The 23,732-nt window shown below is 41.1% G+C and overlaps 1 protein-coding gene across 1 annotated transcript in view; it reads right to left on the bottom strand.

The window, feature by feature from the left end:
- The window catches only part of dis3l2 (DIS3 like 3'-5' exoribonuclease 2), a 307,738-nt gene that overhangs the window by 128,425 nt on the left and 155,581 nt on the right, over positions 1-23,732 (bottom strand). The window lies entirely within an intron of this gene.

The following is a 23,732-nucleotide window of genomic DNA, read 5'->3' as shown; positions in this document are numbered from 1 at the left end:
GAGGTATATGAGCCAGTTCACTCTGGGGCATCAGAGATGGAGAGGGTCAGCGACTTTAAATTCCCTGAAAAATTCATTTCAGAATCTGTCCTGGGTCAAGCACACAAGTGCTATTACAAATAAAGTCTGGCAGCCTCTACTTTCCTAGAAGTTTGTGAAGATTCGGCATGTCATCTAAAATTCCGATAAATTTGTACAGTTGCGTGGTGGAGAGTATATTGATTGGTTGCATCATGGCAACCAATATACAATAAACACCAATATCCTTGAACAGAAAATCCTGCAAAAAGTAATAGATATGACCCAGCCCGTCACAAGTAAAGCCTTCCCCACCACTGAGCACATCCATCATCAGGGACACCTAGCACCCAGGTCATGCTTTCTTTTTGCTGCTGCCATCAGGAAGAATGTACATGAGCATTAGGACTCACATCACCAGCTTCAGGAGTAGTTATTACTCCTCAACCACCAGACTCTTAACAAGATGGGATAACTTCACGTGTCCCATCAATGAATTATTCCCCCAACCTATGAACTCACTTTCAAGGACTCTTCATCTCATGTTCTCAATATTGATTGTTTGTTTATTTACTTATTTTCTCTTTCTTTTAGTGTATTTGCACAGTTTGTTGCCTTTTACGCATTAATTGTTTATCCATCTTGTTGGGCGCAGTCTTTCATTGACTCTATTGAGCTTCTTGTACATCTTGTGAATGTCTGTAGGAAAATGAATCTCAGGGTAGCATATGTTAACAAATATGTACTTTGATAATAAATTTACTGTGAACTTTGAAGGAACTCCAAGAAATTTACTTTCACAAACCTTCTGCATCTCCTTAGTCTTTTCAGTAAAAGGTCAATACCAAAGATCTGCAACAATTATATAATTAATTGCAATATATTAACAATAGAAGTGTTTGGAGTTTTGGTCTTATTTTCGGAAGGGCGTAGAGATGATGAGAACGATATACGAAGCAATGAATTTGAATACCATAAAGGTATCTCTGAATGCCAAAAATAAGTGGATTCAAAATTGATGTAGCAATTTTAAAAAATGCAACTGAAATTCAAAGATGTTTAATTAAATAGATAAATATGACAAGCAAAATGTATTTCAAAGAAAAATTGCTGCAATAATTCTGAAGGAAAAGAACTTGAAAATCTTCGGTAAGAAAGCTATGCTGAAATACTGGATTTACTTTACTGATTTGATCCTGGTCTGCCAGACTTGCAGCTGAGTCTAATTTGAGGTCCATTCTATTATATCTAGTTTCTACAATCTCTCTTCGGGATATTTTTGGCCTCCCAATCTTTTCCAAATCTGGTTTCCTACTCACTATTGTTTTGTCCAATAGTTTCTTATATTTCTCAGAAATTTATTCTAATATCTCCCAAGTCAGTTCTGATGTTACTTAAACGTCTTCTGCTCTAATGAGTCTCATGACCTTCTGATTTTCAATTTTTCTACAAATCTGAATCTTATTGTTTTTTTGAGAGGTTCCACCAAATATTTCAGTTCCTGTGATATCAAAATGCCAATCAGTAAGAGTTAAGTATATGATTTAATAACCTGACCTTTTGTTATTATACTGTTCTTGACACAATATAGCCAAAAAAGTTCAAAAATATTAAATGCTGTTTTTCAGAATCAAAGGATACACTGAATGCTTTCGGAACAGTTTCTTCCACTCTGCCATCAGATCTCTGAGCGGTCCACAAAACCGATGAACATGACCTCTCTTTTTGTTCTCTAGTTGCACTACGGATTTTGTTATGTACTTCTCTTTGTAACTTACAGTAATTTTTTATGTACTACTCTGTACTGCTGCTGCAAAGCAACAAATTTGACAACATATGTCAGTGATAATAAACCTGATTCCAGTTCTGAAATAATATTTTATGAAGTAGAATGTTGTACCGAAAAGCATTAACTTCCTTTAAAACCTAGGCTTATATTGGAAACCATGTTCCAGATGCATTTTTACAATTCTCTGACAGAAAGCTGGCAAAGTACTTGCTGTGAACATATATTGGCAAATCTTGTTAATGTCCTTTGCATTTCATAGCTTGTGACAGTTTTATTTTCGTTACTCAATATTAAGTCATCAAGTTCTGCAATTCTACATTATCAGATTATATGCACAATTAATTTGCATTGTAACATTTTAAGCAGCAATATATTCAAACAGTTAAGGATGCATTTGCCAATATGCTTTCTATTGTACTTGAAAAACTCATTTTTGTATAACAGGTAAACAACTAACCTCCACCCCTTCTCTTGCTTTTACTTACATTAATTTCAAGAGTACCACTGAAACAATTGTCAGCATGCACAGTGACTCTAAGAGCAGTAAGGGAAACACAGTGGCACTGTGGCAAGTAGAGTCACCGTCTCACAGTGCCTGCAGCATAGATTCAATCCTGACCTCAGGTGCGGTTTGTGTGGAGTTTGCAGGTTCTTGCTGTGACTACATGGATTTCCTCCGGCTACTTTGGTTTACTATCACATCCCAAAGGAGAGCAGACTGGGAACTTAATTGACCATAGTAAATTTCTCCTAGAGTGGAGGTGAGTGGTAGAATCTGGAGTGCAAAAGCTGATGAGAATGAGGGGTGAAGAATAAACGGATCAATGTAGGATTAGTGTAAATGCCTGATATAACTGCAAGAAGCTGCAGAGTTGTGGACACTACTTAGCACATCACACAAAACAGCCTCCCCTCCGTGGATTCTGTCTACACGTCTTTCTGCCTCAGTATAGCAGCAAGTGTAACCAAAGATTTTATCCACAAGACATTCTCTCTTCTCTCTCTCATCAGGCAGAAAAAAAACCGGAAAGGACATATAGCCAGGCTCAAGGCCTCGATCCTCTCCTCTTCAATCAATTTCCTTCTTCTCCAGCCGTTGACCTTTCCCACCCACCTGGCTTCATCCATCACCTTCCAGCTGGTCTCCTTCCTCTCCCCCACCTTTTTATTTTGGCGTCTTCCCCCTTCCTTCTCAGTCCTGAAGGAGGGTCTCGGCTGAAAACATCGACTGTTTATTCACTTCCACATATGCTGCCTGACCTGCTGAGTTCCTTCTGTGTGTTACTTTGGATTTTCAGCATCTACAGACTTTCTCATGTTTATGATCAGCCTCTATCCTGCCGCTATAAAAATCCTGAACATTCCTGAGCACAGTAAGATAGACTCTGGAACTCAAACTCTAACTTGTTGTGATGTTGCACCTTACTGTCTACCTCCACTTGGTAGGCAACAGTAACACTTTTCTCTACTCTGTTGTTTTACCTTGTACCAACTTGATGCACTGTTGTAATGATTTAATCTGTAGGAGAGCTACACAGAGCGTTTTTCACTCTACCTCAGCACGTGACAATAATAAACCAGTTCACCAAATTTCTACAAAATCGATGAGTTAAAGACCTTGTTTCTATGCTGAATACTCTCTCTCTCACTTTCTTCATTAGGGAGTACAAGCAGCTGTTCATGTCACTTGGGTATCAACCAGGAATTGCAGCATAAGACCACAAGATATAGGAGAAGAAATAGGCCATTTGGCCCATCAAGTCTGCTCCACCAACTGATCCACATTTCCTTTTAGCCCCAATCTCCTGCCTTCTCCCTGTGTCCCTTCATGCTTTGACCAAACAAGGATCTATCAACTTCTGCCTTAAATATCCGTAAATACTTGGCTTCCACAGCTGCCAGTGGCAATGAATCCACAGAATCACTACTCTCTGGCTAAAGAAATTCTTCCTCATCTTCAATCTAAAGGGAAGCCCACTATTCTGAGGCTGTCCCCTCTGGTCTAAGACTCCCCCACCATAGGAAACATCCTCTCCAGATCCACTCTTATCGAGACCTTTCACCATTCGATATGTTTCAATGAGATCACCCTTCATTCTTCTGAATTCTAGTGAATACAGGCCCAGAACCATCAAATGCTCTTCAGATGACATCCTGAGATCATTTTTATGATCCTCCTTTGAACCCTCTCCAGTTTCAGCTCATCTTTTCTAATACAAGGGACGCAAAGATGCTCATAATACCCTAAAGTGAGGTCTCACCAGTGTTTTATACAGGCTCAACATCCTTATGCTTCATCCTACTGAAGGGTTTTGGCCCAAAACATTGACTGTACTTTTTTCCTGCACGCTGCCTGGCCTGCTGAGTTCCTCCAGCGTTTTGTGTGTGTTGCTCATATTTCAAGAATCTTTTCTCTTGTTTGTGATTACATGATATCCTTTCTTTTACCTTCTTTTTCTCTTGAAATAAATGCTATCATCGCATTTGTGTTCCTCATCAAGTCAAGCCAAGTCACTTTCTATTGTCATTTCGAACATAACTGCCAGTACAGTACACAGAAAAAACAAAACGTTTTTCAGGACCATGGTGCTACATGAAACAATACAAAAACTACAATGAACTATGTAAAAACAACAGAGAAAAAACTACACTAGCCTACAGACCCAACAGGACTGCATAAAGTGCACAAAACAGTGCAGGCATTACAATAAATAATAAACAAGACAATAGGCACAGTGGAGGGTAGTAAGTTGGTGTCAGTCCAGACTCTGGGTATTGAGGAGTCTGATAGCTTGGGGGAAGAAACTGTTACATAGTCTGGTCGTGAGAGCCAGAATGCTTCGGTACCTTTTCCCAGATGGCAGGAGGGAGAAGAGTTTGTATGAGGGGTGCGTGGGGTCCTTCATAATGCTGTTTCCTTTGCGGATGCAGCATTTAGTGTAAATATCTGTAATGGCAGGAAGAGAGACCCCGATGATCTTCTCAGCTGACCTCACTATCCGCTACAGGGTCTTGCGATCCAAGATGGTGCAATTTCTGAACCAGGCAGTGATGCAGCTGCTCAGGATACTCTTAATACAACCCCTGTAGAATGTGATGAGGGTGGGGAGTGGGAGATGGACTTTCCTCAGCCTTCGCAGAAAGTAGAGACGCTGCTGGGCTTTCTTTGCTATGCAGCTGTTGTTGAGGGACCAGGTCAGATTCTCCGCCAGGTGAATGCCAAGAAATTTGGTGCTCTTAACGATCTCTACCGAGAAGCTATCGATTTTCCGTGGAGAGTGGTCGCTCCATGTCAACAACCATCTCTTTTGTTTTGCTCACATTCAGAAACAGGTTGTTGGCTCTGCACCAGTCTGTTAGCCGCTGCATCTCCTCTCTATATGCTGACTTGTCGTTCTTGCTGATGAGACCCACCACAGTCGTGTCATCGGCGAACTTGATGATGTGATTCGAGCTGTGTATCACTGCACAGTTGTGTGTCAGCAAAGTGAACAGCAGTGGACTGAGCACACAGCCCTGGGGGGTCCCCGTGTTCAGTGTGAGGGTGTTGGAGATGCTACTCCCGATCCGGACTGACTGAGGTCTCCCAGTCAGGAAGTACAATATGCAGTTGCAGAGGGAGGTGTTCAGGCCCAGTAGGCTCAGCTTTCCAATCAGTTTCTGAGGAATGATTGTATTGAACGCTGAACTGAAGTCTATGAACAGCATTCGAACGTATGTGTGTCTTTTTTGTCCAGGTGGGTTAGGGCCAGGTGGAGGGTGATGGCAATGGCATCGTCTGTTGAACAGCTGGGACAGTACGTGAACAGTGAGGGGGGCAGTAGGGTCTTGGTGCCTCATGACGAGCCTCTCGAAACACTTCATGATGATGGATGTGAGTGCAACAGGACGGTTGTCATTGACGCAGAACATTGAAGACTTCTTCGGCACGGGGGCAATGATACCACCCTCTCAACCTGGAAAGTAACCTTTATGGAATCCTGCACAAGGATTCCCAAGTCCTTTGCGCCTCAGATTTTTGAATTTTCTTTCCATTTAGAAAATAGTCGACCCTTTTATTTCTTCTACCAAAGTGCATAACCATACATTTCCTGACACTGCATTCAATCTGGAACTTCTTTGCCCATTTTCCAAATCTGTTTACGTCCTTCTGTAGCCTCTCTACATCCTCAAAACTACCTGCCCCTCCACCTATCTTTGTATCATCTACAGACTTTGCAACAAAACCATCAATGTCAACATCCAAGTCATTGACAAATAACGTAAAAAGAAGCGGTCCCAACACAGACCCCTGTGGAACACCACTAGTCACCTGAATGCCTGCAGAGTTCCTGTAGATTAGCAAAACTAATCAAATGCAAGACCCTAACAAAACTGCAGCACAAGCTTCAAAAAATTACTGCTAAGTTGCAGACAAAATCGTAAATTTTTTAATCAACTGTGGTCATTTCAAATACCTGTAGGCATATTCATTTCTAGAGGTTAAAGCAGTGATTATAAACTTTATAAAAAGCATGTGAATCACATCACTGTGGGATTGGGATAGAATTAAATTGGGGAACTGAGGCTTCTGCTCTGAGGATTTGCGAGCAAAGCGGAGGCTAGGTTGAGGTTTCTCCCAAGTTTCCTTTTCTTTTTTTATACATGGATATCCAACGTGAAGAGCGTGGATCCTAGGTTAGTGGTGTGCTCCTCATGCAAAATGTGCAAGATCTTGGAGACCTCCAGTCTCTCTGATTACTAAATCTGTGAGAAGTGCATCTGGGTGCAGCTCCTTATGAACTGCAAGATGGAGAACTGGACGACGGATGACCTACTGATCATTTGGGAGAATGAGGGATTCACAGACTGGAGCTACAGGGAGGCAGTCACTCTTAAGCTACAGGAGGCAGGTAGCTGAGCAACCATCAGGATAGGGACTAGGCAGTAAGTCATGAGTACCCCTCAGTAACAAGTATACCGCTTTGGAGGAAGTAAACCTACTAGTGGAAAGCCACAGCAACTAGGTCTCTGCCACTGAGTCTGGCTTAGTGGCTCAGAAGGAAAGGGGGCAGAAGGTGAGAACAGTGGAGATAAGAGAATCAAGTTAGGGGAACAGACAGGAGTTTCTGTGGACATGAAAGACACTCCTGAATGGTATACTGCCTCCCTCCCATGTTTAAGGGTCAGGGACTCACAAATCAGATGCACAGTATTCTTAAGGGGGAGGGTGAGCAGCCAAAAGTCATGGTATATATTGGTACCAATTACAAAGCTAGGAAAAGCGATGAGGTCCTGAAGAGAGAATACTAGCTAGGAAGCTGAAAAACAGGACCTCAAGGGTAGTAATCTCCAGATCGCTGCCTGGGTCACACAACAGTAAGGGTAAGAATAGGATGATATGGCAAATGAATATGGTGGAAGAATTCGTACAGGGTTATGGATATATTGATCACTGGAATCTCTTTTGGGGAAGGTATGATCTGTACAATAGGGATGAGTTACACCAAAACTCGAGGGGAGACAAATATCCTTACACACAGGCTTGATGAGTAGGGTAACCAGAGTGACAGGTCAGAGGTTGGAGCAATTGGCAATTGGTAATGTGTTGAGAAATTATGAGGAAGGATAACCTGTGGAAAGGGCATAATTGCAGTCAACTGGGTGGGTTGAAATGTGTCTATTTGAACACAAGTAGTATCTGGAAAAAGGGTGATGAACTTAGGGTCTGGATCAGTGCATAGAACTACGACATTGTGGCCATTGCGGACATTTGGTTGTCAAAGGGGCAGGAATGGCCACTAGATGTCCCAGAATTTAGATGTTTCAAGAGGGACAGGAAGGGAGGTAAAAAAGGTGGTGGAGTGGCATTGCTGATCAGGGATATCCCAAATGCAGAAAGGGAGACCATCCTGGAAGGATCATCTACTAAGCCAGTATGGGTGGAAGTTAGAAACAGGAAAGGAGCAATCAATTTACTGTGAGTATCCTGGAGAACTGCCTCCAATTGCTAAAGAGACACTGAGGATCTGATTGGAAGGAAAATTTTGGAAAGGTGCAAAAATAAAAGGGTTCTTGTCATGGGTGACTTCAACCTCCTTAATACTGACTGATACCTCCATTGTGCAAAATATTTAATGGGGTGAAATTTGTAATGTGTCAAGGAACAATATGTACAATACATAGACAAATTGACTAGAGGTGAGGCCACACTGAATCTAGTACTGGGCAATGAACCTGGTCAGGTGGCAGATCTCTTAGTGGGTGAGTCGATCGTACACAGTGACCACAACTCACTGAGCTTTACTGTAGCTTTGGTCAGGGATAGGAGCAGAAGGTATGGAGAAGTATTCAACTGAGGAAGATGAATTATAATGCTATTTGGCAGGAACTTTGGAGTGTAAATTTGAAACAGACTTATTCTAGGAAATCCACAACAGGTATGTGGAGGCTGTTTAGGGAGCACTTACATGGGGTTCTGGTTATGTTTATCCAACTGAGGCAGGTCAAAGAACGAACCATACATGAGAAGAGATATGAAACATCTAATTCAGAGGAAGAAAGATATATACTCAAAGTTTAGGAAGCAAGGATCAGACAAGGTTTTTGAGAGTTTTAAGGTAGCCAGGAAGAAGCTTAAGAAGGAACTTAGGATAGCTTGAAGAGGGCACAAGGAAGCCTTGGCAAATCAGATTAAGAAAAAGTCCAAGGTGTTCTAAACATACATGAAGAACAGGAGGATAACTAGAATGAGGGTAGGACCAATCAATGATAAAAGAGGAAATTTGTGCCTGGAGTCCCAAGGAGGCAGGGGATGTCCCAAATAAGTGGTTTAGTATTCACCAATGAGAGGGACCTTGATGAATGTGGTAGTAGATGGAGCATATTATACTTAGAGGTCAATGACAAGTGGTATTTCACAGGGTGTTGTTCTCAGACCCCTTCTCAATCTGCTCGCTTTTTAAACACTTCCGCTGCCTGGCGGGCCGACTTCCACGTGCTTGCGCAATCATGCCCCGTTCAAACTGAAGAAAAAAAATGTTGCAGCTCTATAAAATTCAATTGGGCATTAGCAAATGTCATGGCACAAGTGAACACGTGGCATGCAAGAGAATTCCTAGAAGCGTGGTTATCTGTGGTTCTATGCTACGGTTTTCCACGTGAGTTTGTGTTTCCAAAGTGTACCACCTGTTATGAATGTACCACAGCTCTGAGGGGCCGAAGGGGCGGGAGCAGCCCCCTCCTTCTGGAGAATCGCAAGATCACTATTAATTTGGGTCTCGGACCCAGGAAATGAGAGACAATGCAACAGTTTTGACCATTGTTCTTAGAGACACCTGTGTGAATTGCAACTCCCTGCTAGTGCCAGCTACCAGGGACATGGACACCCTCGGGCAATGTGGGGGTGGGGATTGCATCACCCTACTTTGATGGACATCTACAACTCTGCAAGTCAAGATAAAAGGGGACTGCAGGAGGCGGTACCCCAGCGACGCACCAGAGGGACACACCATCGCTCAGCGCTCCCGTGCTAGCGGGAAGCCATTTAAAGTCACATGCGTCCCGTTCTCCTTTGCCTAGGGAGCGGGTGGCTGATAACACCGAAAAGGACTTCGAACTAACAATGGGGAACCAACGTTCCCGATTCAATAGATTTGCTTCATAAACGACTGGGCAAGTTTCTTTTTTCACAAGTCTCTCTTTCTAACAAGTGAAACCCAGCGGTCCCCAAAAGGCTGAAGCCTGCAGACTTCTGAGTGACTTTTATATTTCCATCGGACTCAGTATTATCCCCTAGACCGGGGGTCGGCAACCTGCGGCTCCCGAGCCATTTGTGGCTCTTTCACCTCTGTGCTGCGGCTCCCTGTGGCTTTGGGAAATAATTGGTCAGTATTTAATTAAAATGTATTTTATGTTAGTTTGTTAGCTTTTGAAATGTAATTCTAAATTTGAAGATTATGGTGATCTTGTACAATCTAAGTGTGGCGACACATTTCCTGGCACATCCGAAACGGCTCACAATTAGCCAGCATTCAGGCTAAGGGAGATAGCCTACGGGGGTTTGTGAGTACGCGTCTTTTGCAGCATCTGCGTCCATGGGGGCTGGGTTGAGGGAGGCTTAAAAGCAAGGCTGTTTAGTTCGAATAAAGTTATTCGACTGCAGTTTACTGACTGCGTGAGCACACCGCTACAACGTGTTTTTATCGCTATTAATATACGTCACCACTGCCAATACCTGACACCCGCCAGTGCGCGATTTCTTTAATTTTTCGATCCAAGGTAAGCCAACTATGGAGAATTCTAAAAAAAGAAAAGTGACTGAAGAAAACAGAACGTTTAATGATACGTGGACAGATTCATTTGCTTTCACTGTTGACGAGACTGGTTTACCGGTATGCTTAATATGCAATGAGAAACTAGCAAACAACAAAAAGTCAAATGTCGCAAGGCATTTCCAGAATAAACACGCAGCCTTTGCTCAAAAATATCCGGATGGAGATGAGAGAAAAAAAGCCGTTTCGGAACTGATGCGGAAGGTTGATCTGAGCAAAAATCATTTCCAGAAATGGATGAAGTCTGGAAAATCAACGACATACGCCAGTTATATTGCCGCTCAGGAAATAGTCAGGCACGGGAAGCAGTTTACAGATGGTGAATATATAAAAGAATCTTTCATTAAGATTTCAGAACATCTATTCACGGACTTTAAAAACAAGAGTGAAATTGTGCAGAAAATCAGGGATATGCCCCTCTCTGCAAAGACTGTCAAAGACAGAACCATAAAAATGGCAGAAGACATCACAAGACAGCAAATTAAAGACATCAATTCAGCTGTGGCCTACTCGATTGCCTGTGACGAGTCTAAAGACAAAGGTGATATTGAACAAATAGCGTTGTTCTGCCGGTATGTAAACTCTGCCGGGCCACAGGAAGAACTGATTGAGTTGATACCTCTAAAAGACCAAACACGGGGGGAGGACATCTGTGAGGCTGTCTTGAATTGTTTAAGAGCCAAAGGAATAAAGACCACCCATCTGGTGTCAGTAGCTACTGATGGGGCGCCGAATATGACGGGAACGCACAAGGGATTTGTGGCTTTACTGCAGAAGTCGCTGGACAGAAAGCTGCTGACTTTTCACTGCATCTTGCACCAAGAGGCACTGTGCGCTCAAACATTTCCTCCGGAATTCACAGAAGTAATGGATGTTGTCATTCAGATTGTCAATAAAATAATGGCAAAAAGTTTAAATCACCGTCAATTCCGTTTGTTACTGGACGAGCTGGAAAGCGCATATTCTGATCTCCTGCTGCACAACAAAGTCCGGTGGCTGTCCAATGGGGAGGTGCTGAAACGCTTTGTCGCGTGTCTGGAAGAAGTGAAAACTTTCCTGGGCAGCAAAGGGCTCAACTTTCCTGAGCTGGAACAGCCAGAGTGGCTGGAAAAGCTACACTTCATGGTAGACATGACAGCGCACCTGAACACGCTGAACACAGCTCTTCAACGGGGTAAGGACGTACAGCCCTGCACATGTTGGAGGATGTTTTGGCATTCGAGCGCAAGTTGACGTTGCTTGCCAGAGATTTACAGAAAGGCACATTGTCTCACTTCCCCAATTTGAGAGAGTTCAAACAAGGTCACGACATGATAAATTCGGAGTATTTACATTCTGCAATCATCGCAATGCAAACATCGTTTGGGAAACGCTTCTGTGAGTTCAGAGAGGAAAAAAACACATTATCCTTCCCGGTCACTCCCCTAAGCATCGATCCATCCCTACTAAATACGACTGCATTGTCAGGTGTGAGTCAACCTGAACAAGTATGATAAATATTTTAATTGCCTATTATTTTACGTATATTCATATGTTTTCATTGTTCAGTGAAATAGTCCTTTTATTTTTCAGGTTGACAGCTGGCTGACGTTATTTTTGGTTTGCTGCTGGCGGCAAATTTAAGTTTGGTGTTTTTCATAAATACAAGGACTCAAATAGACGTTGAGTATTTTACTTAAAAGTAACCTTCAACCCAACGTCTTTTTTTCGGAGTTCAAAATGTTTTTGTTGCATGCAGAAATGTAATTTCATTTTCTCTGCAGGAGTTCATCAATTTCATAAATGCAACACATTATAGTTTGTTTATACATAGCATAAAGGCAAAACAAAACGTTGTATGCAGTGTTATTTCATTTTAAATGTCAAGCGGGTTTTGCGGCTCCCAGTGTTTTCTTTTCTGTGGGAAACGGGTCCAAGTGGCTCTTTCAGTGGTAAAGGTTGCTGACCCCTGCCCTAGACAAACAATAGAACTATTTCTTATTGATGATTATTACTATACCCACGCTTTAGATGGAGCATTAACGACGTATATTATCTGAATGTTTGCATTAACCTTACTTTTGTGTCCCTTTATAAAATAAAGACTTTTAAAAATAGTACCATCAGACTTCAATGGACCTCTCTATCTTTGCTGGTAAGTGATCCAGTTACGGGATACGTAACACACCTCACACTTCTCCGGGTTGAACTCCATCTGCCACTTCTGCATCCTATCAATGTCTCTCTGTAATCTTCGACAATCCTCAACACTATCCACAACACCAACAACTTTTGTGTTGTCTGCAAACTTGCCAACCCACCCTTCTACCCCCACATCCAGGTCGTTAATAAAAATCACGAAAAGTAGAGGTCCAAGAACAGATCCTTGTGGGTCACAACCCTCCAATCCAAATGTACTCCCTCCACCACGTCCCTCTGCTTTCTGCAGGCAAGCCAATTCTGCATCCAACTGGCCAAACTTCCCTGGATCCCATGCCTTCTGACTTTCTGAATAAGCCTACCGTGTGGTACCTTGTCAAATGCCTTACTAAAATCCATGTAGATCAAATCCACTGCACTACCATCATCTATATACCTGGTCACCTCCTCAAAGAACTCTATCAGGCTTGTTAGACACAATCTGCCCTTCACAAAGCCATGCTGACTGTCCCTGAAGAGACTCTCATATAGGAACATGGATGAAAGAAAAATGGAGGATTATGGAGGATCTTGGACTAGGTTGGAAGGTTGGCACAACATCGTGGGCTGAAGGACCTGTAACTGTACTTTTCTAAGTTCTATGTCAATAAATCAAGATTTAATGTGGTGTTTCATTTTAGTAACTATTTTTAAAATACTTATTGTTTGGTACTCTTTGGTTCATTGCTGAAAGAACATAGATGTAATTGATTTGGTTCATTGAAAAAGGTGAGCCTGAAAGCTGGGATTAGATGTGAAGAAGTGACCAAAAGGAAGAACAAACACAGCGAAGTAGGAGGCTCATGGACCAGGGTTTGGGTAACTTAACTCATTGTGGTAGAGGCAATATCATAATTTAAGTAGCATTTTCAAGAGTCAAACAGGCTCAAGCCACTGCCAGCTTTTGTCTTAAATATCAGAACTTCTTTGGTATAACATTTCTCATAGCTGCACAAAAATTAGCAAAAAGATAACCCTCATCAATAGTAATTAATCACTACTTTAAACATTTTACCACCAGTGTTACAAAGGCCAAAGAGAAGTCATGCAAAAAGCACATAAATGACCAAAAAAAAAACAAGAAAACAAAAATAAAAATTGATGTAATAACAGAAAATCCTGGAATCACCTATTAGTTTCCATCACCATTTGTGAAGAGTGACCAAATTTACATTTCAGGTTAATGTCTTTTATCAGAACTGAGAATAAGAGAAAAAGCTTATTTTAAGCTACAAAGAAAGGGGAAGAGGCAACAAATACAGTGTCTGGGTAGAAGGAAAAGCTGTGTAGACTTGTGCCAAAGGCACAAGTGTAATGCAAGATAAGAATTCTAGTGGATTTATGAGTGTAAAAACATTATCTGAAATTACAAAAAGAATGTGGAGGGTAGAACAGCCTTCTGGATGTTGAGTTAATTTTCAGATAATGGAGCATATCATGCTGGGTGTAGCTGTTGGCTTTGTAGGGAACTGCTGACATTCAGCTGCTCCCACATAAAACAAGTCTCATACTTCTGCACTATGCTGGGAAATCTGCTTTTCTGACGTTACATTAGATTGGTACTGGTATTCATTTTGTTGTGTGTTTATAAACCTTTTTGAATTATTTACTAGCATTTTCATGTGCTTGTGTATATTTTAAAATTCTGTTTCTATTCTTAAAAGTATTTACAGCAATCTTGAACATCAGAAGCATTCAAAAACTGCAAAGAAATCCTCACACATTTTGATACAAGGCAAAGTTCCATGCCTAGCTATATCCCCTTTCTCAGGCTATCTGCACAATCTGTGGGTGAGACCTAGCAAAGATCTGCAGGAAGCCAGCTAGTTACTGAGGCAACACCAGACAGAATGTTCTCCATATGTGGAACGTCAGTTAAAATGGATCTCTGCAAGTAACCCAGCTTGCTCTCTCCTCCATCCAGCACTCCTCCTCTGCTTCTTAAAACTTGTTTTATTCTTCAACAATTCTCAGTTTTGATAGAAGTCATCAATCTGAAACATCAACCCTATCTGCCTTTCCACAGAAGCCCCTTGACATACTGGGTAGTACCTGAATTATTTTTGTTTTAGCATTAAAACAAAATGCTAAATATAGTGATCAGTATTTAATTTAGACTTGTGTGGAATTTATGAAACAGACCTGCAAAATACAAGTATCAAAGGATCTTATCTCGATCAATCTTATTTGATTATAACAGTCCCATGCCACGATTCACACCCTCTGAGATTTCAGCCGTGAGATTACCACATGATATGTACAGTTTGCTAATACCTTAAGCAGTGAGAAATGCATTCTTATCTCAAAGTTACTAACAAGGGATAATACCACTTCCCTTTGAACATACAGTGGTATGCAAAAGTTTGGGCACCCGGTCAAAATCTCAGTTACTGTGCATAGCTAAGCAAGTAAAAGATGACCTGATTTCCAAAAGACATTAAGTTAAAGATGACACATTTCTTTAATATTTTAAGCAAGATTACTTTTCATTTCCATCTTTTACAGTTTCAAAATAACAGAAAGGGAAAAGGGCCCGAAGCAAAAGTTTGGGCACCCTGCATGGCCAGGACACCTCCTTTGGCAAGTATCACAGCTTGTAAACGCTTTCTGTAGCTAGCTAAGAGTCTTTCAATTCTTGTTTGGGGGAGTTTCACCCATTCTTCCATGCAAAAGGCTTCTAGTTCTGTGAGATTCTTGGGCCTTCTTGCATGCACTGCTCTTTTGAGGTCTATCCACAGATTTTCAATGATGTTTAGGTCGGGGGACTGTGAGGGCCATGGCAAAACCTTCAGCTTGTGCCTCTTGAGGTAGTCTATTGTGGATTTTGAGGTGTGTTTAGGATCATTATCCTGTTGTCGAAGCCTTTTTTTTTAAACAGACTGTGTGATGTTTACTTCCAGAATTTGCTGGTATTTAATTCAATTCATTCTCCCCCCCACCAGTAAAACGTTAGCCATGCCACTGGTTACAACACAAGCCCAAACCATGATCGATCCACCCTCATGCTTAACAGTTGAAGAGGTGTTCTTTTCATGAAATTCTGCACCCTTTTTTCTCCAAACATACCTTTGCTCATTGCAACCAAAAAGTTCTATTTTAACTTCATCAGTCCACAGGACTTGTTTCCAAAATGCATCAGGCTTGTTTAGATGTTCTTTTGCAAACTTCTGAAGCTGAATTTTGTGGTGAGGACGCAGGAAAGGTTTTCTTCTGATGACTCTTCCATGAAGGTCATATTTGTGCAGGTGTCACTGCACAGTAGAATAGTGCACCACCACTCCAGAGTCTGCTAAATCTTCCTGAAGGTCTTTTGCAGTCAAACAGGGGTTTTGACTTGCCTTTCTAGCAATCTTACGAGCAGTTCTCTCAGAAAGTTTTCTTGGATTTCCACACCTCAAGTTGACTTCCACCATTCCTGTTAACATTACAAACTGAGGAAACAGCTACCTGAAAACCCTTTGATATCTTCTTATAGCCTTCTCCTGCTTTGTGGGCATCATTTATTTTAATTTTTCAGAACACTAGGCAGCTGTTTAGAGGAGCCCATGGCTGCTGATTGTTGGGACAAGGTTTGAGGAGTCAGGGTATTTATAAAGCTTTGAAATTTGCATCACCTGGCCTTTCCAAATAATGACTGAACAAGCCATAGCCCTAACAAGCTAATTAAGGTCTGAGACCTTGGTAAAGGTTAACTGAGAGCTCAATCTCTTGGGATGCCCAAACTTTTGCATGGTGCTCCTTTCCCTTTTTTCACTCTAAAATTGTACAAAACAAAAATAATACACTAATCTTGCTTAAAATGTTGAAAAGAATATTTCATCTTTAACTTTATGACTTTTGGAGATCAGTTCATCTTCTACTCACTTAACTATTCATAGTAACATAAATTTTGACCAGAGGTGCCTAAACCTTTGCATGCATCTGTATGTTTTGAAAAGCAAGATCAAGTTGCTACATTTTAACTCTTCTACCGTTATTCCTCCACATTTAAGGTCCAAGTGTTTTTTTTTAACAAATTTAGGTCCAACCTACTTTAATTCTAAACTGGCATATTATTGAATTCCGTTAATTCTTAATCTCTTTGAGCATTTGTTGTTAATATCTACAGTCAAATGCTGCGACTCAGGTGTAGAAATAGACCACAAGAGCATAAGACCCAGGAGAAGTTGGCCATTTGGCCCATTGGATCTGCTCCACCATTTGATCATGGCTGATCCATTTTGCTATTAACCCCATTCTCCTGCGTTCTCCCTGTAACTTAAAATAATCTATCAGTAAAGAGTGCAGTCCATCTGGTCCAGCAGACTTACCTGCCTTCAGACCTTTCAACTTCCCAAGCACCTTCTCCTTAGTAATAGCAAATATACTCACTTCTTCCCCCTGACACCCTCAAACTTCTGCAATACTGTTAATGTCTTCCACAGTGAAGACTGATGCAAGATGCTTATTTAGTTCATCCTCCATTTCTTTGTCCCCAATTACTGCCTCTCCAGTGGTCCAATATCTATTGTTGTCTCTCTTTTACTCTCTATAGATCTGAAAAACCTTTTGATGTCCTCCTTGATATTATCAGCCAGCTTACCTTCAGATTTCATCCTTTCCCTCCTATTGGCTTTTTAGTTGTCTTCTGTTGTGTCATCTTGCCTTTAGAATACTTTTTCTTCAGAATGTACTTATCCTGCACCTTCCCAAATTGTTCCCAGAAACTCCAGCCATTGCTGCTCTTCCGTTATTCCTGCCAATGTCTCCTTCCAGTCAATTCCAGCCAGCTCCTCTCTCATGCTTCTGTAACTCCCTTTTTTCCACTGTAATACTGTCATTTGACTTTTGCTTCTTCCTCAGGGTGAATTCTATCGTATTACCATTTTCTATAAGGTAAAAGAACCCATCAGGGCAAGTGATCATAATATGATCGAATTCACCCTGAAATTTGAGGAGTCACATGGTCAACGAGACAAGGTTGCTTACCAGCCCAGCTTATTGGCAGAAGGCAAATAGCAGAAATAAAGGGTGCCTTTTATGGCTGGCTGCTGGTGACTAGTGGTGTTCCACAGAGGTCTATGTTGGGACCAATTCTTTTTACGTTATATGTCAATGATTTGGATGATGGAATTGATGACGTTGTTGCAAAGTTAGCAAATTATATGAAAATAGGTCGAAGGGCAGATAATTTTGAGGAAGTAGAGAGGCTACAGCAGTACTTAAACATTATGAGAATGGGCAAAGAAATGGCAGATGGAACCTTGTATTGGAAAGTGTATGGTCATGCACTTTGGTAGAAGAAATGAAAGGATTTACTATTTTCTAAATGGACAGAAAATACTCAAAACTGAGGTGCAAAGGAACTCGAGAGTCCTTTTGCAGGATTCCCAGAAGCTTAATTTGCAGGTTGACTCTGTGGTGAGGAAGGCAAATGCAATGTTAGCATTCATTTCAAGAGGAATATAAAAGCAAGAATGTAATGTTGAGACATCATAAAACACTGGTGAAGCCTCACTTGGAGTACTATGGGCAGGTTTGGGCCCCTTATCTTAGACGGGATGTGCTGAAACTGGAGAGGGTTCTCCAGTTCAAAGGAGATTCACAAAAATGATTTCAGGATTCAATGGCTTGTCATATGAAGAGTGTTTGAGCCTCTACTCACTGGAATTCAGAAGAATGAGGGGTGATTTCATTGAAACCTGTCGATGGGTGAAAGGCCTTGATAGAGTGGATGTGGAGAGGATGTTTCCTGTGGTGGGAAGGCCTAAGGCCAGAGGACACAGCCTCAGAATAGAGGGGCGTCCTTTTAGAATGGAGATGAGAAAGGTTTCCTAATGCCAGAGAGTGGTGAATGTGTGAAATTTTTTGTCACTGGCAGCTGTGGAGGCCAATACTTTATGTATATTTAAGGCAGAGGTGATAGTTTCTTGATTGGTCAGGAATTGAAGGGATAGAGGGAGAAGGCAGGCGATAGGGGCTGAAAGGAATATTGGATCAGCCATGATGAAATGGTGGAGCAGACTCAGTGGGACAAATAGCCTAATTCTGCTCCTTTATTTTATGGTCTTATATCTTATATTATGATCACTTTCTCCAAAGGGTTTCTTTACCTTAAGCTCCCTAATAAAATCCAATTAATTACTCAACATCTAGTCCAGTATAGCTGATCCCCTAGTGGGCTCAACCACAAGCTGCTCTAAAAAGCCATCTCATAGGCACTCTACCAATTCTCCTCTCTTGGGATCCAAAATCAGCACCAATTTGATTGCACCTGCATATTGAAAAAAAAATTATTATTGTAACATTGCCCTTTTGCATTCATTTTCTACCTCCCATTGTAATTTGCAGACCACATCCTGGCTACTGATCAGAGGCCTCTATATAACTCCCATCGGGGTTCTTTTACCCCTGCAGTTTATTCCTCTTCCTTCCATATTTCTCCAAACATACAACAAAAATGTAGGAAGATGGCATCCAAAATGATTCATAAATTATTCCTATCTCACATTCAAAAAATCCAACTCAACTGCTCAATCATGATGCACATCCATTCAAACCTGATCAAATCACACTTGTTCAAAGTGTTCAGTTACTTTAGTTCTGATTAAAGATTCCAGTAACATCTTCACACTAGACATAAAACTAGTGATGCACCATCAATAACTCACTCTGAGACGTAAAGGCGAGATATCGGCTTTTATTGACTGGAAGAAGGAACAAGCAGTGAGTGACCACCATACTACATCCTGGAGACTGAGAGGCCGGGCTCAGGCCTTGATCGCCATTACACAGGGGTCTGTGGGAGGAGCCACAGGAGCAGTCAGCAGGGGGTGTGTCCAGACAGGTATATGTAGTTCACCACAACTAGTTACAGTACTTATACTCCCTTTTCAAATAACAGAAGAGAGGAGGGCAAAGAGAAGGGAACAAGAGAATGCAAATAGGGGCCATTCATTCTTCCTCTTGATCTCTCACTCTCTCCACTCTTCATTCTCTGAAGCCCAGACCAGCCCCAACCTACCTATCACAACATTCTTGTAAAAATGAAATGCAGAAGAGATACTTGAGAATTAGCACTGTAAAGCTATTTAACAGCAGACCACTACATTAGTTTGCAACAAAAGTAAAAGAGGTCAGGAATGTGCAAGCAAAGGCTGGATGACCACAAACATTGTCTGTTTGTAAGGCTATTGGAAGTAGGCAGGAATATAGCTGAGAATTTTAATTATTAAATACGTTTTTTTAAAATGTTGTCATCTCATTGATATTAAATATAAAAAAGTTATTCTTGCAAATATGTTTCAACTACAATTGTACAGCTGCCATTTGTCCTTTTTCTCTATTGGAGCAGAGTTACACAACATAGAAACAAACCCTAAAGCCCAGCTCGTTCATGCTGACCAAAATGCCTTCCCAAGCCCCGTATGTCTGCATTTGGCCACCCACGAGTGAAAAATATGGCCCTTGAGGCTCCTTTACAGCTTTCTTGTCTCACTTTCAATCCCTACCCTCCTGCTTTAGATTCCCCTAGCCTATGGAAAGACTGTGATCATCCACCTCATCCATGCTCCTTATGATTTTATTAACTTCAATAAGGTTCTGAGAAAGATGCTGGGTCCAAAATAAGAACAGAAACTGCTGGAAACATTCCGCAGGTCAGTCAGTGTGCATGGAATGAATTAACATTTTATCTCAAAAAATGTTTGTCGGATCTGGGAAAGATTGTTTTCAAGTTGTAGGAAAGATGGGGTAGGAAGGGAAAGGGCAAAGGAAAAGTATGATAGTGTGAGCCTATGGTTGACACAGCAGTGAGGTTGTTGAAAGATTAATGAGGGCAGTTAGAAATAATGTGGGCATGAGATGTGGCCAATTTGAGAAAAGAAGATTTTCTATCCCATCATAAATAGCTGAACTTTAGGCATGAACATACTGCTGCCCATTTCTTTATCTGCAGTCATCAAGACAACGAATTGCTGGTTTTCATCAATACCCTGCCCACCAGTACCTCAGTTTTGACAAATTCTACTATTTTTAAATTTGTACATGGCCTTCCAGCTGACTATCTTTATAATCTCATTTAGATGGATTCCTCAAATTCTAACATCAAATGTCATCTGCTATCCTGATTCCTAATATTGGAGTTTCGTCAATAGTGTTTATTCTCCTACAGCAAGCAACTTAACAATCTATTTCTGGGTAAGCGTTTTGTCATATCCATAAGCAGTATGATAATTATTTAGAAGTTTTTGGGACAGTTAATTTATATATAGATCCTACATTGTAAATATTAAATAATGGCAATGACACTCAGCAAGCCAAAAAAATCCAGCACTACAAAGCCGTGTCTTTATAAAAAACTAATTTACAAGCATAGTGTCTCAGAAACTAGATGAATTGCAAATTGCACAAATTAAGAGAAAAGTGGGGAACTGATTTTTTTCACATTTGTACACAAACGTACAAGCCTAAAAGTTCCATACCTTTAAAAAGACAGGAAACCGTGTTGCAGCTGTATATAACTATGGTCAGGCTGCACTCACAGTAAGCTGTGCAACTCTGCTCACCCCATTGCAAAGAATGTGGAGGCTATGCAAAGGGTGTAAAGAGTTTACATGATGCTGCCTGGATAAGAGGGTGATAAGAGGGTTATAAGAGGGCTATAAGGAGATGTTGGACAAACCTGGGTTATTTTCTCTGGAGAGTTGGAGGCTGAGTGGAGACCTGATGGCAGTCCATAATATTATGAAAGGCATAGATCGGGAAGACAATCAGAATTTTTTCCCCAAGGACAGAAATACCAAGCACTAGAAGACGTGCATTTAAAATGAGAGAGATAAAGTTGAAAGGAAATATGTGGTGCAAGTTTTTTTCTAAAACAGAGAGTAGCAGGCAGCCAGGGAGAATTTCTCAAATTTCCAGTAATGCCCCCCTTCACCATTCCCCTCTCACTTTATCTCTTCATCTGCTTATCACCTCGCTCTGGTTCTCCTCCCCCATTTTTTCCATGACCTTCCATCCCCTCCAATCAGATTCCCTCTTCTCCCAGCCCTGAAGTTCTTTCACTAATCAACATCCCAGCACTTTACTTCACCCCTACCACCTTTCCCTGCTTTACCTATCACCTCCCATCCCCCCACTTTCTTACTGTGACACCTCATAATTTTTCCCAGTGCAGATGAAGGGTTTTGGCCTGAAATGTTGACTGTGCTCTTTTCCATAGATGTTGTCTGGCCTGCTGAGTTGCTCCAGCATTTTGTGTGTTGATGCTAAGTAGAAGTGAGTTTATTCAACTTAACTTCATGTTTGACATAGGACACTGTGAGCCTAAGGACATGTTCCTATGCTATACTTTCTATGTTGTTCTAAAACAGTGCCATTTCTGTCAAAATAGAACTACCTTTTGCCCGACATAAAATGTGATACTTTATATATACATTCAAATTAAAATGCAATCATTAAAAATTTTTCTTGGTAGATTTTTCCTTTACATGAGGCGAAGTGAAAGTAGGCATCAAGGTAGCAAGAGTATCAGATCAAATAACTCCAGCTAAACCAGAAGATAGTCGTGATGGTTCAAAGTCAATCACCTCAGCCACAGAATCTTTCTGCAGTTGTTCCTCAGTGTAGTTTCCTGGGCCCAACCATCTTTAGCTACTTCATTAATGACATTCCTTCAGTTTAAAGATCAGAAATAGAGATGTTCACTGATGATTGCACAAACTTCAACACCATTCACGACTCCTCATGTAATGAAGCCGTCCAAATCCAAAAGCAGCAAGGCATGGACAAGATGGTAAGTCACAAATAACATTTGTACCACAGAAGTTCTAGATAATGAAAGTAACCAACAAGAGAAAACAGAGCTATCAAGCTATCACCTCCTGATGTTCAATGGCATTACCATCACTAAACATGCCAGTATCGGTATCCTGACCATATGTCCAATGTGGGTACAAGAACAGGTGTGAGGTTAGGAATCCACCTCCTAACTCCCTGACATTTTCCACTATTGACAGGGCTCAGCAGGAGTCTGATGGAAGACTCTCCATTTGCTTGGATAAGTGCAGTTTCAACAACACTCATGAAGCTTGATGGCATGGAGGACTGAGCCGGCTGTAACTATTTATTCACCCCAGAATGATACACAGCAGCATCAGTGCGTGCCATCTACAGGATAGACTAGAACATCTTACCAACACTTGTTAAACATCATATTCCAAAGCTAGATTTCTATCAGCTAGGAGAACAAGGGCAGCAGAAGCATGGGAACACTACCACCTAGAAATTGTCCTCTAACCAGACTTGGAAAAAAACAATTCCTTCCAGGGTCTTATTCTAGCAGCGTTGTAGACCTACCCACACCCAAAGTAGGCCAGCAGTTCAAGAAGGCAGCCCATCTTCTCAAGAGCGATTAGGGATGGACTAACTAACTCAGCTCAAATCCTTTGAATGAATAAGAAATAACTGGTTAGTTCAAATTGCTGAGTTCAACATAACAATATATATATAAATAAGTACATGACTGGTCTGAAGCATAATTATGTTCAATTAGGCACAAAAAAGTAAATTTGATTTCAGAGAAGCACAAGGAAATATATACTCAGTGGCCACTATATTAGGTACTGTAGAGGAGCTTCGTGTGCTCTTCTATTGCTGTAGCCCATCCGCTTCAAGGTTTGACATATTATGAGTTTGAAGACACTCTTCTGCACACCACTGTTGTCACGCATGATCGAGTGACTGTCGCCTTCAAGTCAGATTGAACCAATCTGGTCATTCGCCTCTGGCCTCTCTCAAGGTGCTTTTGCCCACAGAACTGCTACTCACTGGATGTTTTTTGTTTTTCGCATCATACTCTATAAACTCTAGAGACTGCTGTGCGTGAAAATCCCAGGAGACCAGCAGTTTCTGAGATACTCAAACCACCCTGTCCGGCACCAACAATCATTCCACAGTCAAAGTCACTGAGATCACACTTGTTCCCCATTCTGATGTCCAGTCTAAACAACAACTGGACCTCTTGACCATACCTCTGCATGCTCTCATGCAATGAGTTGCTGCCACGATTGGCTGATTATATATCTGCATTGATAAGTGTACAGGTGTACCTAACAAAGTGAGTGTATATTCTGCTCCTAATTTAAAGATGCTGAATATAAATTGATCAAATTCTTCTAAGCGTTAAATGCCTCAGTTTCCTTAATTACAATGCAATTTATTTTTGGCAGAGAAACAAATTTGAATTTTGGTAATTAGTCATTTAAAAGTACATTGTCATTGGAAAACAGATTTCAGAGAATGCTCAGATTACATTTGCTTATCAAATTCTTTCTTGGGCACCATCAAGTTGTTTAGAGACGTAATAAAAATAACTGCAATGGATAAAAAAAAAATGGACCTTTGACACCTACAATATAGATTATATAAACAAATAAATGGAAATACTGACAAAG

The sequence above is a fragment of the Hypanus sabinus genome, chromosome 2 (assembly GCF_030144855.1).
Source record: "Hypanus sabinus isolate sHypSab1 chromosome 2, sHypSab1.hap1, whole genome shotgun sequence".
NCBI classification, from domain to species: Eukaryota; Metazoa; Chordata; class Chondrichthyes; order Myliobatiformes; family Dasyatidae; genus Hypanus; species Hypanus sabinus.
The sequence above is the reverse complement of the archived record's forward strand: the minus strand, read 5'-3'. Positions and strand labels throughout refer to the sequence as shown.